A 13,979-nucleotide genomic window follows, 5' to 3' on the forward strand; every position below is an offset into this window, starting at 1 on the left:
GATCTCAAAATCATACAGTCACCATTGGAAAGGGTTTAAATACACAAAAATGCTGTAATTTGTGGCACCTGCAGTTTTGGTAAAATAATTAACATTTTGCACATTCTGCAAGGTGTATGTAAACTTATGACTTCATCTGTAAACCTAAAAAAATTAATCAAAAGTGACAGTAAAGACATTTATAATGTTACAAAAGATTTCTATTTCAAATAAATGCTGTTCTTTTGAACTTCTTTTTCATCAAAGAAACCTGAAAAAATTCCACTCAGCTGTTTTTTTAACATAATAATAATCATAAATGTTTGTTGAGCAGCAAATCAGCATATCAGAATGATTTCTGAAGGATCATGTGACACTGAAGACTGGAGTAATGATGCTGAAAATTCAGATTTGATCACAGGAATAAATTACATTTTAACAGATATTCACATAAAAAACAGTTATTTTAAACTACAATAATATTTCTTAATGCATAAAACATCTTAATGTACAATTAAGGTAACAACCACGTTACTTTTTTGTTAGGAAAAATCTCTCTGTCTCTTTTGTACAGTACATTTTGTCTTGTGTGACTGACACACACACACACACACACACACACACACACTCTCTGGCCGTTGTTGTTTTGTTCCTGTAATGAAGGATCATTCAGAGTCTTTGTTGTTTCAGTGTCTTCAAAGGGTCTGAATGACACATGTCTGACCCCATCATCATCATCATCATCATCATCATCTCTCCATCAGACGGCCGGTGTGTGTGTGTGTGTGTGTGTGTGTGTGTGTGTGTGTGTGTGTGCTCAGCCTCTATTATTCCTATCAGGGAAGCCCTTTCACACACTCACGGCTCTTTGAACTTTTCCAGTCCTCAGTTTTACAGTTCTCAACTCATTCAACTGTTTTACAACTCTTCCTTAGATTTGCATATGTAAATGAGCTCTGTTGTGATTGGTTGGCTTTTTGTAGCATATACGGGTCATGGGTTTGACATAACGGTCTCTTTTATGACTAATCACTGTAAATAACAGGAGCTTCTGGTGTCAGAATCTGTATGTGATGGTTCTGATGGAGTAGTAGTACACGTCATTAGACAGATATAAAGAGAAAATGTCTCCTATTTTTCTCTCTTTTGTCTTTGCTGGTTTTCTCGGCGGGTTCTGAAGGTCTTTCATCCTCTGACGGCTGAAGATGTTCGGATCAGACGCCGTGAGAGTATCGGCAGCTCTGACAGCCGTCCAGGTAAAACAAGGTTAGATTCACACTGAAAGAACCTTAGTAGGCTTTAATGGAGCAGTAAATCATTTCTCAAGTGATTTTAAGATGAATTGGCTGCACAGTGACCAACTATTAATTTTAGTTTACATGTCACTGCTAGATTTACTAGAATAGCAATCAATCAGTCAGATTTGTTTTTAAATCATGAATTTTCAGCATCGTCAGGCCAAAAGTAGCTTGTTTTAAGCAAGTGCCTAAAAGAATACTAAAAATGTATGTCTAAAAGAAAGGAAAAACTACAGATATATCATCTGAAGAAAGATGTCAAACAATTATCCTGGAAAAACTGTCAAAAAAAAAAAAAAAAAAAGAAAAATGATAATTAATAAATAATTAATTCAATATATATTCTATGAACAAAGAAGTAACACAAATGTAAAAACAAATAAAAACAAAACAAAATAAAACAAAAACTAAAAATAAATCACTAAAAACAAACAAACAAAAAACTAAACAAACAAGCAAAACATATTTTTAATTAATTAATTATAAATATATAATATATTACTTAATTATCCTTAAAAATATCTCAAATTTAAAAAAACAAAAAAAAAAAAAAAAAAAAACAAAACAAAAATCACTAAAAACAGACAAAAAATGTAAACAAACAAGCAAAAAAATGATTTTTTAAAAATTAATTAATTATAAATATACAATATATTAATTAATAGCTAAATAATTATCCTTACAAATATCCTAAATAAAAAAATCTGAATAAAAACATTTAAAAAAATAATATAATAAATAAATAAAACTAAAATAACATAAAACTGCACAGTGACCAACTATTAATCTTGTACGTCACCACTACATCTACTAGAATATCAGTCAATCTGATTTGTTTTTAAATCAACATTTGTATTTTAATGTTTGACTACTTTTTGTTTTCTGCTCATCAAGGCTGCATTTATTTGATCAAAAAAAAAAAAAAAACTGTAAAAATCTGAAAAATTATTATAATGTAAAATAGCTATTTTCTATGTGAACACATTGTAAAATGTAATTTATTTCTGTCGTCAGAGTTGAATTTTCAGCATCATTACTCCAGGCTTCAGTGTCACATGATCACTCAGAAATCATTCTGCTGATTTGCTGCTCAACAAACATTTATGAAAACAATTCAAAACAGCAAAGACTCAAACCTGAGGTTTTATCTGGTTCATCACCTTCCTGAGGGTGTGAGCATTTGTGAGGGTCACGGGTCCGAGGAGGAGATGAATGTGAGACACACAACCCCAAATCCTCTTCTCCTGTCCTGACTTTAACCGCTGTCCCTCTATAATCCAGAGAAGTGGGTTAAGAGCCCCTCAACCTGCTTTCAGCTGATGTCTCTGACCCGCAGTCATAACGCTGATGGTCGGCGTAATTCCCCACGATCAAGCCTTTTTCAGAAAGCTGCAGCTTTTGCTGTTTTTGGCAGGCGGACAGCTGCGGGAGCCAGATGTCAGGAGGCTTTTTGGAGGCAGGATTTTATGCTGAGCAATAAATAAATAAATAAGCAAATAAAAGATCTAATAGAGAGTTGATGGAGGGTTTGAAATGTCAAAGCGCACAATTTCAGCGCTTGCCAAAAAAAAAAAAAAATGTAAAGCCGCCGGCAAAGCACGCAAACGCCAAGAAAAGTCATGATACTTCAAGTGGACGGGAAAAAAGCTTGTTTTAAGCATTTGCCTAAAACTTTACAAAATGCCTAAAACAAGCCTAAAAAAAACTTAATTTAAGATACATTTTTACTTTATTTAAGTAGAAAATGCAAAAAAAAATCGCTAAATAGAAAACAAGAAATACATCTAAACAGACAAACAAGCAAAAACCAAATTGTCCTTAAAAATATCCCAAATTAAAATTTAAACAAATCTGAATTATAAAAAAACATAAATAAATAAATAAAAGTAAAACCATCCAAACACAAAACTGTTTGCTAATGGAGTATAAAAACTTAATTCAAGATATAAACAAAAGAAGTGAAAAATGTAGCCTTAAACAATTTAACAAAAACTAACTAAAACTAAAGCTAAATGAAAAAAAAAAAAAAAAAAAAAAAAATACATAAACCGAAAAATAAATAAATGAATAAAATAAAATCACTAAAAACAAATAAACAAAAAATCTAAACAAGCAAAAAAAAAAAAGATTTTTTAAATTAATTAATTATAAATATATAAATAACAGAAAAGTAAAAAAAAAACATTCTTAAAAAATATAATAAAGCTAAAATAAAAAAATAAAAAAATAAATCTAAACAGACAAACAAGAAGACAACCAAAACTAAACAAAAACAAACAGTCAACAAACATACTAAAAATATCCCAAATAAAAAAAAACTGAAAATAATAAATAAATGAAAAGTTAAATAAAAACTAAAACTAAAAAGTAATAAACAAATATTAAAAAATACAAAATAAAGTCAAATCAAATACATCATAAAATGTACAAAAAAAAAAAAAAATAAATAAAGAATACTAAATTAATAAAAAACAAAAATCTAAAAATAATGAACAAATATAAAATTAGGTAATAATTTAATTAAATTACTAAATTGAAAGAAAAAACTCAAATTAATATGTAAATAAACCAATAAATATATCTATTTGATATAAAATTGTAATAAAAACTAAAAATAAATAAATAAAAAAAATATTAAATACCAACTAAAATAATACAAAATAATAATAAATATTAAATAAACCACTAATTAAAAAAAAAAAAAAAAAACTTAAAAAAATTTAAATAAATCAATAAATAAAAACTAAATAAATAATTACACCTAAAAACAAACAAATAAATAAAGTCTTTATTTCAGCACTTGCCAAAAATCCCCAAAAGCATAAACCTACAGCACAAATGATGATACAGGAGATCAGACCACTGATATTGACCTTTAATGAATGTTAAGGACATCTGACACTATTCTCCTCTTGTTTCGGTTTCTATTATTTCGTGACATGTACTGGCACACTTTCTCTTCTCTACACGAGCAAAATCCATCATAATCCCTGCAGACCTTCAAATGCCACTATAAAAACACTTTAATTCACATAAAGTCCAGCTTTACTTCTCTCTCTCACCGTGACCAAGAATCTCTCACTGTGAGATGGACAAATAAAAAGGACTTTGGGAAAGAAGCCGACGGGAAGAGAAAGGTGAAGAGGAGCAGCGGTTCGTCCGTCCGTCCGTCAGCGGCGGAGCAAAAAGGATTAATTACTTTAGTGTTTGACCTGGAGAGACCCGGATCAGATTATCCCAGCGCTTCCGTCCGTCAGTCATTAACACGGCTAGTTTAGGACGAGTGACTCGAGGAGATTCAGGGCTACTGACCCCAGAAAATGAGTTTTCTGACTCCTAAATTCAGCCGGAACAACAACACCAAATCAAATACTATCCGATTTATTTTCTTATTAAATGTCCCTGCTCTTATTGGCAATGATTTATCAGTGCTCGTTTTTCAAAGAGAAAGAGAATATGTTCATAATTTATCATCATATTCCTCTTTCCAGATGTAATCAAGGCTGTATGGATGGCCCAAAATAGTGTGTTTCAAGCACATGGCTAAAACAAAAATCTATTTGTCAAAAAGAAAGGCAAGAAAAAAAAAGAAAAAACTAAATTCAAGATATATTCTCTGAAGAATGATATCAAACAATTATCCTAAAAATGGTAAAAAAAAAAATAAAATAAAATAAATAAACAAAAAATAATAAAAAATCAATTTAAGATATATCCTCTGAACAAAGAAGTCAAAATACCCACAAAATATTGTCCAAAAAATCCGAATAAAACAAATAAAATAAATAAAATAATAAATAAATAAAGCCAGTATATGAGAAAATCTAAAAACTAAACAATTAAAAACAAATCAATAAATAAAAAAGTAACTAAATAAAAAATCTAAAAACTAACAATGAATAAATAAATACAAAAAAATAAATAAACACAAAAATTAATAATCTAATAAAAATATTAAAATAAATGTAAAAAACATTCGAACAAAATCAAATTAAATAAAAAATTTTAAAAAATCTCCAAAATATTGCCATTTTTTAAAAATATGAATAAAACAAACATTGGATAAATACATAAAACACAAATTTAAACCAGAATATTAGAAAATCTAAAAACTAAATAATTAATATATATATATATATATATATATATATATATCAATAAATAAAAACAAAAAATATATAAATAAAAAAAAATTTTTAAAACACACAATGAATAAATAAATACAAAACATAAATAAACACTAAAATTAATAATATAATAAAAAATATTACAATAAATTTCAAAAACATTAAAATTAAATAAATATTAAATAAACTAGTAAATAAAAAAAATACAATAAAAAATTAATTCAAGATATATCCTCTGAAAAAAGAAGTCAAAATATCCCCAAAATAAAAAAAAAAAAAAGTTAAATCTGGAAAAAAAAGAATAGTAAATATACAAAACACAAATTTAAACCAGTATATAAGAAATGAAAGAATAACTAAGATAAGAAAAGAAATACTAAAATAATAAATTAATTTACAAAAAAATTAAAAATAAATTATTAAAAACATTAAAATGAAAATAAATATTAAATAAACCAGCAAATAAAAAAATATTCAAGATATGTATTCTCTGAACAAAGAAGTCAAATTAACCCCAAAATATTGTCCAAAAAAGTTAAATCTGAATAAAACAAAAATTAAATAATAAATATATAAAACACAAGTTTAAACCGGTATGTGATAAAATCTAAAAACTAAAAAATTTAAACAAATAAAATAAATAAAAACAAAAAATGAATAAATAATAAATACAGTTCAAAAACTCATGAAATAATTAAATAAATAACAGAAAGGTTTTGTCCTGAAACACAAGCATGTTTCTTAGTATTAGACATAAGACAATTATATTTACCAAAGCTGAAGCGAACGCTCATACAAACCTCTTGACATTATTAGATTTACAGCAAAATGTGTTTTGGTCGATTTATGAGCCTTTCAAATAGAGAGGAGCTGTTTTCTACATTTAAATATACTCATACATTTATATTTGACATGGCCCTCACAAATATAGACAATCCAACATACAGTATTTTAGTAGAAGAGCTCTACTTTAAAGCAGTCTCAGATTAGCTGCATTACTGTCTGATCTTTAAGAGAAGCAGAGACAGCTCCAAGCGTCTGGATCTGACATCTGTGACCTTACAGGAGAGAGTTAACCAGCGTCTCACACACACACACACACACTCGCCTGGTGTCACACAAGGAGAATCCTCCGTAATTATAACAGACAATCTGACGCTGGTTTGTGGAGGTGTAATTAGACAGATGGTGGAGGGCAGAGAGAGACATCCACACCAGCGGCTCCTGGAGACCAGAAACACTCGTTTAACATTCAAACACAATGAGTTCGATTGGACGGAAGGTGAAAAGCAAAGATAACGCATTTATAGTTTGGTCTGTTTTCCTAAAAGAGAAAGAATGTACATTTTATAAACATGCATTTCTGCTAAATGTGAATTCTTTCATCATTTCGGTGCACAAACTACAGTGTTTATCATGCAACTCTGACTCAAGACACAGACGCGGGCGAATTCTTAATATTTTTATTTGTTCTTTTCTTAATAATATCCAGTTCGTGTGCTTATCGTCCATCCGGGTTTTGATTGGTGCCGCAGGAGACTCGTCCACAGCGTCCGTCCTGAAACACGTGTGTGTGGACGGACGGTTTATGGATCCACTGTCGTCTCCAGGACACGTCGCCACGGTCACATCACGCTTATTGCTGTTTCCCCAAGAATATAGATTTCATAGGAACGAAAATAAGAAAAACGGATCAATAGATTGACATTCTCTGATTGATCTGTCTCTCAGTTCAAGCATTGTGTCTTCATTACTGTCCCGAAGAAAGTGCTAAAGTGTATTTCAGTGACTTGGTGAAACCTCAGGTTTAATATCTGGTGTATTAACATGACGCTTTTCCATGAGCGAGAAAACATCACAAACCATGTCAGGAACACCAAAAGAAATGCAGAGGAATAAATAATATCGTTATGTTTTATAAAGAACAAAAACACACAGTGAAGTGGGTTCAAACAGTGCTGTGGAAAATACAAACCGAGCCCTCTTAGGAAAAGAAATAAATAATACAATAAAATGAAACATTTCAAAGATTCCTCTTTTAGAACACATTTCTGCCAGTCAGGCATGTTGGACTTACAATGAAACATTTGAATTTTAAATGTAACAGTTGAACTTCAACATTCCATTCGCACTGCTACACTGTAACAATTATCCAGACACCCTGTACAATTTGCTACATTTGAAATGATCTTCATTGATACATACAGAAACCAGCACTGCCATTTAAAGGGATCGTTCACTCAAAAATGAGGCCGTCCAAGATTAGAATGAGTTTGTTTCTTCATCAGATTTGTAGAAATGTGTATCACCAATGGATCCACTGCAGTGAATGGGTGCCGTCAGAATGAGAGTCTAAACAGCTGATAAAAACATCACAATAATCCACACCACTGCAGTCCGTCAGTTAACATCTTGAGAAAACAAAGCTGAAACAAATCCATCAAGATGTTTTAACTAAAATACAAGTCCATAGTCCACAATAACACTTCCTGTAGTACAAAGTGGTTCCTCCAATGAAAACTAAGCGAAAAAGTCCATCTCCTGCTGTCTCTCATCAAAATCGAGCCACATATTTGTTTAAAGCTGTTTTGGCTTGTAAACGGTGCTTGATATGTGCAGATTTCTCTCCTGATTCACACCAGACCACTTTTTCACTGGAGGAACCCATATGGCAAAAATATGTTTTTTTTGGGGCCAAAATATATTTGAAATGTATGCTAAATATATGTTGCAAACAGCAAAGCTTAATTAAATATATTTTTTTGAAATAGTAAATATATTTAGTTTCACCCATCATATACCAAAACATATTTCTAAATGTATTTCTGTGGCAAGAAAATGCATTTTTGTGGTCAAAATATATTTTTAAATGCTTTTTAATAATATATTCATATATGGCCAAAAATATATTGGTAGATAATATGGTTATGTAAATATATTTTGGCCATTTTTTTTGCATTTTTTAAAAAATATATTTTGAATGTAGAAATATATTTTCAAAAATATACAAAAAAAATCCAAAAATACATCAGTAGAAAATATATGCATGTAAATATATTTTGAAAAAAAAAATGCCTTAATGATAGATTTGTTTTAGGTTTTGTCTTTTCAAGATGTTAACTGATGGACTGGAGTGGTGTGGATTACTTGTGGATTATTGTGATCTTTTTATCAGCTGTTTGGACTCTCATTCTGATGGCACCCATTCACATCCATTGGTGATCAAGTGACAGAATGACACATTTCTACAAATTTAATGAAGAAATAAACTTATCTACATCTTGGATGGCCTGAGGGTGAGCACATTTTCAGCAAACGTTCATTTTTGGGTGAACCATTTCTTTAATCACTGTCATCGTGCAGCAGCTTCTCCTCTGTATGTCTTATAATGTCAAAGGTCAGGGCATGTTTCTAGCAGCTAACAGTGAGCATTACATTGGGTGACACACTGCTCTCTGGTTCTGTCTGGGTTAAGGACACCTGTGACCCATGTCAGTTTGAATCCTGCCTGTTTGACACACGTCCCGTCGCAGCGGCTCTCAGAACTCATTTGTAGGCATGAATTAGAGATGGCGATGCCAGTCAAAGCGTCGCGTCCTTTTCCTCCACGCGTCTTACTGAGCTCGGTAAGTGTGAAATCTAATCCTCAATCACCGCCATTGATTTCATTACCGTCTGCGGAGCCGTTCCGCGGGCGCTCGTTCACGGCACAAAGCAAACGGAGCCGGCGTAAGATTAGCTGTCGGAATTGGGAACGCTCCCAACTGGAATTAGAATTGTGTTATGAAAACTGGCAAACAAACCGAAGTGGTGCATGTTGCCAGGTGGACCGCGTCCAGATCCAGCTTCCTGCTGCATCTGTAAATACGTCTCTGAATTGCAACGACAGGGAATCATACGTGTGTGGCGTTCACTAAAAGAGAAAGTGGTTAGTTCTGTTTAGAACAGATTATGCTATTCAAGCCCAAAATATCAGGGGGAAACTCTATAGGCCTTATTATGACGACATTTTAGTACCACGTTAAATTTTTTTTTACAAGATTAAAGTCGTAATAATTTGAGAATAAAGTTGCAATGTTTCAAGAATTTAAATTTTTTGTACATATTAAAAATAAGAAAATAAAATAAATATAAACATAATAAATAATATTTTGAGAGTATAGCCTATACTGGCCTGGATTGAGAGCACCGTGAAGAATTTATTTGAATATTGTTGCATCCAAGCGGGCACATCATCTTACTGGGATGAGGAAGAGTCCATTTTAAGGACTCGAAGAATATGATATTTATATTAACAGACTAAACAGGAATTTTTTATTTTAACATCAGCTCACAAACCCACACCAGCTCAACATTCCTTTGGGGGGTGCCATAGCTCTCTTATTTAACCCTTTTTAATACTACAGATACCACAGAAATCATACCATGTGTCATTCACATGCTTGGAAATAAAATTTCATGTCTTCGATTGCATTTGTAGTGTGCCAGCACCCCTAATAGCAAAAAGCTTTGTGCCTTTGGTACTTTTAATATAATACAGTCTCAGCTTTTAAATTAGTGTATAGTGAAATACAAACTACGTGTCAATAATGTGTTTTTCAGGTTCTTAAATGTGGCGTGACAGATCACTGTGTTCATATAAATCAATTAATTAAATGACACTGCTTTCTTTGTGAAAATTCTACCGCCTACTCCGTAAAAACATCTGTGGTGTCCAACCTTTCATTCCTCACATGTATTTAATTTAGAACAACAATTGTTATATATAACATACGTTATACTGTTGTCTTTTCTGAGCTATATAACATTAAGTAACTATTCACAAGCTATTTTATTCACGGTATAATACAGTAAATGATTGGACATCATATTTAATGTCTTCCATTTATTATTTGCAATGCACCAGCCACACAGTAATTGCTAAAAAAAAAAAAAAAGGTGCTTTGTTGCTTTTTATATAACACAACTCAGCTTTTAAATTCTGTCTATCATGAAATATCATCAAATTATGAATTTGTTTTTCCTCTTCATTTCAAGTTTATTGCACGATATAAAAGTGAAGGAACATCAGAAGGCATGGGAAAAAATGTACTGCCTAATTTAATGAAACGAATGTCTCATTGTAATTGGAAAGATGATTGACTTAGATGCCACCTAAACTGAAGCGAATACAGCAACCTGTCACACCACAGGAAAGAGTGTGAAAAACACATTATTGTAAGATATTGTTTGTATTGTGCTGTAAAACTGACAGATTTTGAAATCTGAGGCTTTGGAATTTCTCCCGGTGCTCCCAATCCAGGCCATTTGCTTGCACAATTGGTTAATATTTTCTTTAAATATTTTGACTTTATTTTTGAAATATTTCAACTTTATTCTAGAAATATTTCAACTTTTTTCTCGTAATATTTTGACTTTTTTCTCGTAATATTTCGACTTTATTCTCGTAATATTTCGACTTTATTCTCAAAATATTTAGACTTTACTCTCATAATATTTCTACTTTATTCTCAAAATATTTCGACTTTATTCTCAAAATATTTCGACTTTATTCTCAAAATATTTCGACTTTATTCTCATAATATTTCAACTTTATTCTCATAATATTTTGACTTTATTCTCGTAATATTTCGACTTTATTTTCAAGATATTTCGACTTTATTTTCATAATATTTCAACTTTATTCCCGTAATATTTTGACTTTATTCTTGTAATTTCTTGTGATATTTCGACTTTATTCTTGTGATATTTCGACTTTATTCTCATAACATTTCGACATACTCTCATATTATTACACTTTTAATCTAAAAGTAAATGTTCTGTTTGTGTTTCATTGTGTTTCATTCTTTGCATCTTTGCATTTAAAACAAAATATCTGAAAATGAGTGTGGGATTTTGATAGTACGAGTCGAGAGGTCAGTGATTCTGGATCTGAACTGACGGTCTGATTCAGTGAAGTGACATTATCTTGTTTGACGGCTCTGTTCTGGATTTCGTGCTACACTTCTCTAATCAGTCACTCTTTCGCCCTGATTCCTTCTCTTTCAGCCTACACAGGTTCAGCTCCCTCCGGTTGTCTTTGTGTTTTTATTTATTTATGTAACTGTCACACAGAAAAAATTCTCGAATTCTCCACAATCAATACGCTACCCCCTCCGGAACCTTCTGAGAGCCCTGAGAAACAATCACAAGACGCGGCGGAGGCTCCCAGAACAAACCTCTCATCACGGCGAGCGGCCCGCGGGGGTCCTGCCTACCTGCCGGGCCCCTGGCTGCCAGTCAGCACACATCACCTCCTCAATACATCAGTGTCTCCTTGCATTTGTGCTTCCCGTCTCCCTTTCTCCCCCCTCTCAAAAGTTGAGGAGTTTTCGCAACTTATGAACTTTCCTCAGGTCAGACGCTCTCAGGTGTGTATAAACGCTGTCCCTGATTTCACTTCGACACACACTGAGGGTGAGAAAGAACAGGGAAAAAATCTCAAATAGGCTTTTAGAAACAACACAGTGACTTGCTTGTCATTTATGTTACAGAAGAAAACCATTTCTCTGACAGAAAGACTCCAGATATGAATATAGGCTATGCAACCAACCAGAACACCCTAGCAACAGCACAGCAACTTACTACCACTAGCAACCACCCACAACAGTCTACTATGTTAGTAGCGAGTTTTGCATGGGCAAAAACACCCCTTTCTGACACAGGAAAAATTAAAAAAATTTAATATTTATGTGTAATATACACTGTGTGCAGAATTATTAGGCATGTTGATATTCTGGTCATATTTTTTTTCCAAACACATTTTACCAATTCCAAACCACATCAGTCTTAGTAACTACTGTTAATTTTGTATTTAATCATTTATATGTGATATATAATTGTCCGTGAAGGCTGGAAGTGAAAAACTCCTTATATTCAGGTGTGCAGGATTATTAGGCATGTTTTCGTTTACAGCTAAAATGAGCCAAAAAAGAGATTTAACCCAGACTGAAAAGTCCAAATTATTAAATGCCCATGAGAAGAATGCAATACTAATGCATTACAAGAATTTGCAAAGTTAAGGCTTGACCATTGGACAGAGAAATGCTTGTTGAGTCTGCATGGTCAGAAAAAACAGCTGGAGAAGAAAAGATGCATGTTAACTGCAAAAGAATTAGGAATTAAGGTGAAGAATTAGGTGTGACACCATCAGGAACCGTTTAGTCTCCAGCGCCACCATTTTCCAGAACTGCAACCTACCTGGGGTCTTCAGAAGTGCAATGTGTCAGGTTCTCAGAGACTTTGCTTGGTAAAAAATCCTAAAAAATGCCCCTGACTTAATAAGAATAACAAGCTGACGTCTTGTGAAATACATGAAGACAGTTTTTTTATATGCTTTAGAGACAGATAAGTTGAGAGTGACTCTTGAAGGACAAGCATCACATCCTCTTGTACCTCTGATTCAAGAATTTATCTTCCAAAATCTGGCAGTAAGTTTTGGGAGTTCATGTTTAGTCTCTTATCCTGAAAAGTCTGACTTGCAGAGATGGACTAAAATGAACTCCCAAAACTTGTAAACGAAAACATGCCTAATAATCCTGCACACCTGAATATAAGGAGTTTTTCACTTCCAGCCTTCACGGACAATTATATATCACATATAAATGATTAAACACAAAATTAACAGTAGTTATTAAGACTGATGTGGTTTGGAATTGGTAAAATGTGTTTGGAAAAAAAATATGACCAGAATATCAACATGCCTAATAATTCTGCACACAGTGTATATACACTACCGCTCAAAAGTTTGGGATCAGTAAGATTTTTAATGTATTTTAAATACGTTTCTAATGCTCATCAAGGCTGCGTTTATTTGATCAAAAAAACAGAAAAAAATAATTATATAGTCAAATATTATTACGATGTAAAACAACATTTTTCTAATTTAATATACATCAAAAATCTAATTTATTTCTGTGATCAAAGCTGAATTTTTCTGCATCATTAGTTGCTGTCAGCTAACATTAGTTGTGTTGCTTATTTGTGATTTTTTTTTTTTTTTAGGATTCTTTGATGAATATAAAGTAAAAAAAAAAAAAAAAATCAGCATTTATTTAAAATATAAATCTTTTCTAACAATATACACTCCTGTTCAAAAGTTTAGGGTCTCAGTACATTTTTTTTTTTAAAGAAATTAATACTTTTATTCACCAAGAATGTGTTCAATTAATAAAAATTGATAGCATAGATTTACATTGTTAGAAAAGATTTATATTTTGAATAAATGCTGTTCTTTTTAACTTGTTATTCATCAAAGAATCCTGAAAAAAGGATCACAGGTTGCAAAAACGTATTTGGCAGCAAAACTGTTTCCAACATTAATAATTCTAATAATTAATCAGCATATTAGAATGATTTTCATATTAGAAGGATCATGTGACACTTAAGACTGGAGTAACAGCTGATAAAAATTCAGCTTTGAATCACAGGAATAAATTATATTTTAAAGTATATTAAAGTAAAAACAATTATTTTATATTGTAATAACATTTTGCAATATTACTGTTTTTTTCTGTATTTTTGCTCAAATAAATGC

The 13,979-nt window shown here is 31.6% G+C and overlaps 1 protein-coding gene across 1 annotated transcript in view; it reads right to left on the reverse strand.

The window, feature by feature from the left end:
• Positions 1-6,879: 6,879 nt before the first annotated feature.
• hcn4 (hyperpolarization activated cyclic nucleotide-gated potassium channel 4) overlaps positions 6,880-13,979 on the reverse strand; it is a 94,861-nt gene continuing 87,761 nt past the window's right edge. The window contains exons 9-10 of the mRNA XM_051134544.1: positions 11,623-11,854; positions 6,880-7,046 (exon numbers count right to left, since the gene is read on the reverse strand). The gene's annotated coding sequence lies outside the window, so the exon portion shown is untranslated. The remainder of the gene's footprint in view (positions 7,047-11,622; positions 11,855-13,979) is intronic.

Source organism: Labeo rohita, chromosome 18, assembly GCF_022985175.1.
Source record: "Labeo rohita strain BAU-BD-2019 chromosome 18, IGBB_LRoh.1.0, whole genome shotgun sequence".
NCBI classification, from domain to species: domain Eukaryota; kingdom Metazoa; phylum Chordata; class Actinopteri; order Cypriniformes; family Cyprinidae; genus Labeo; species Labeo rohita.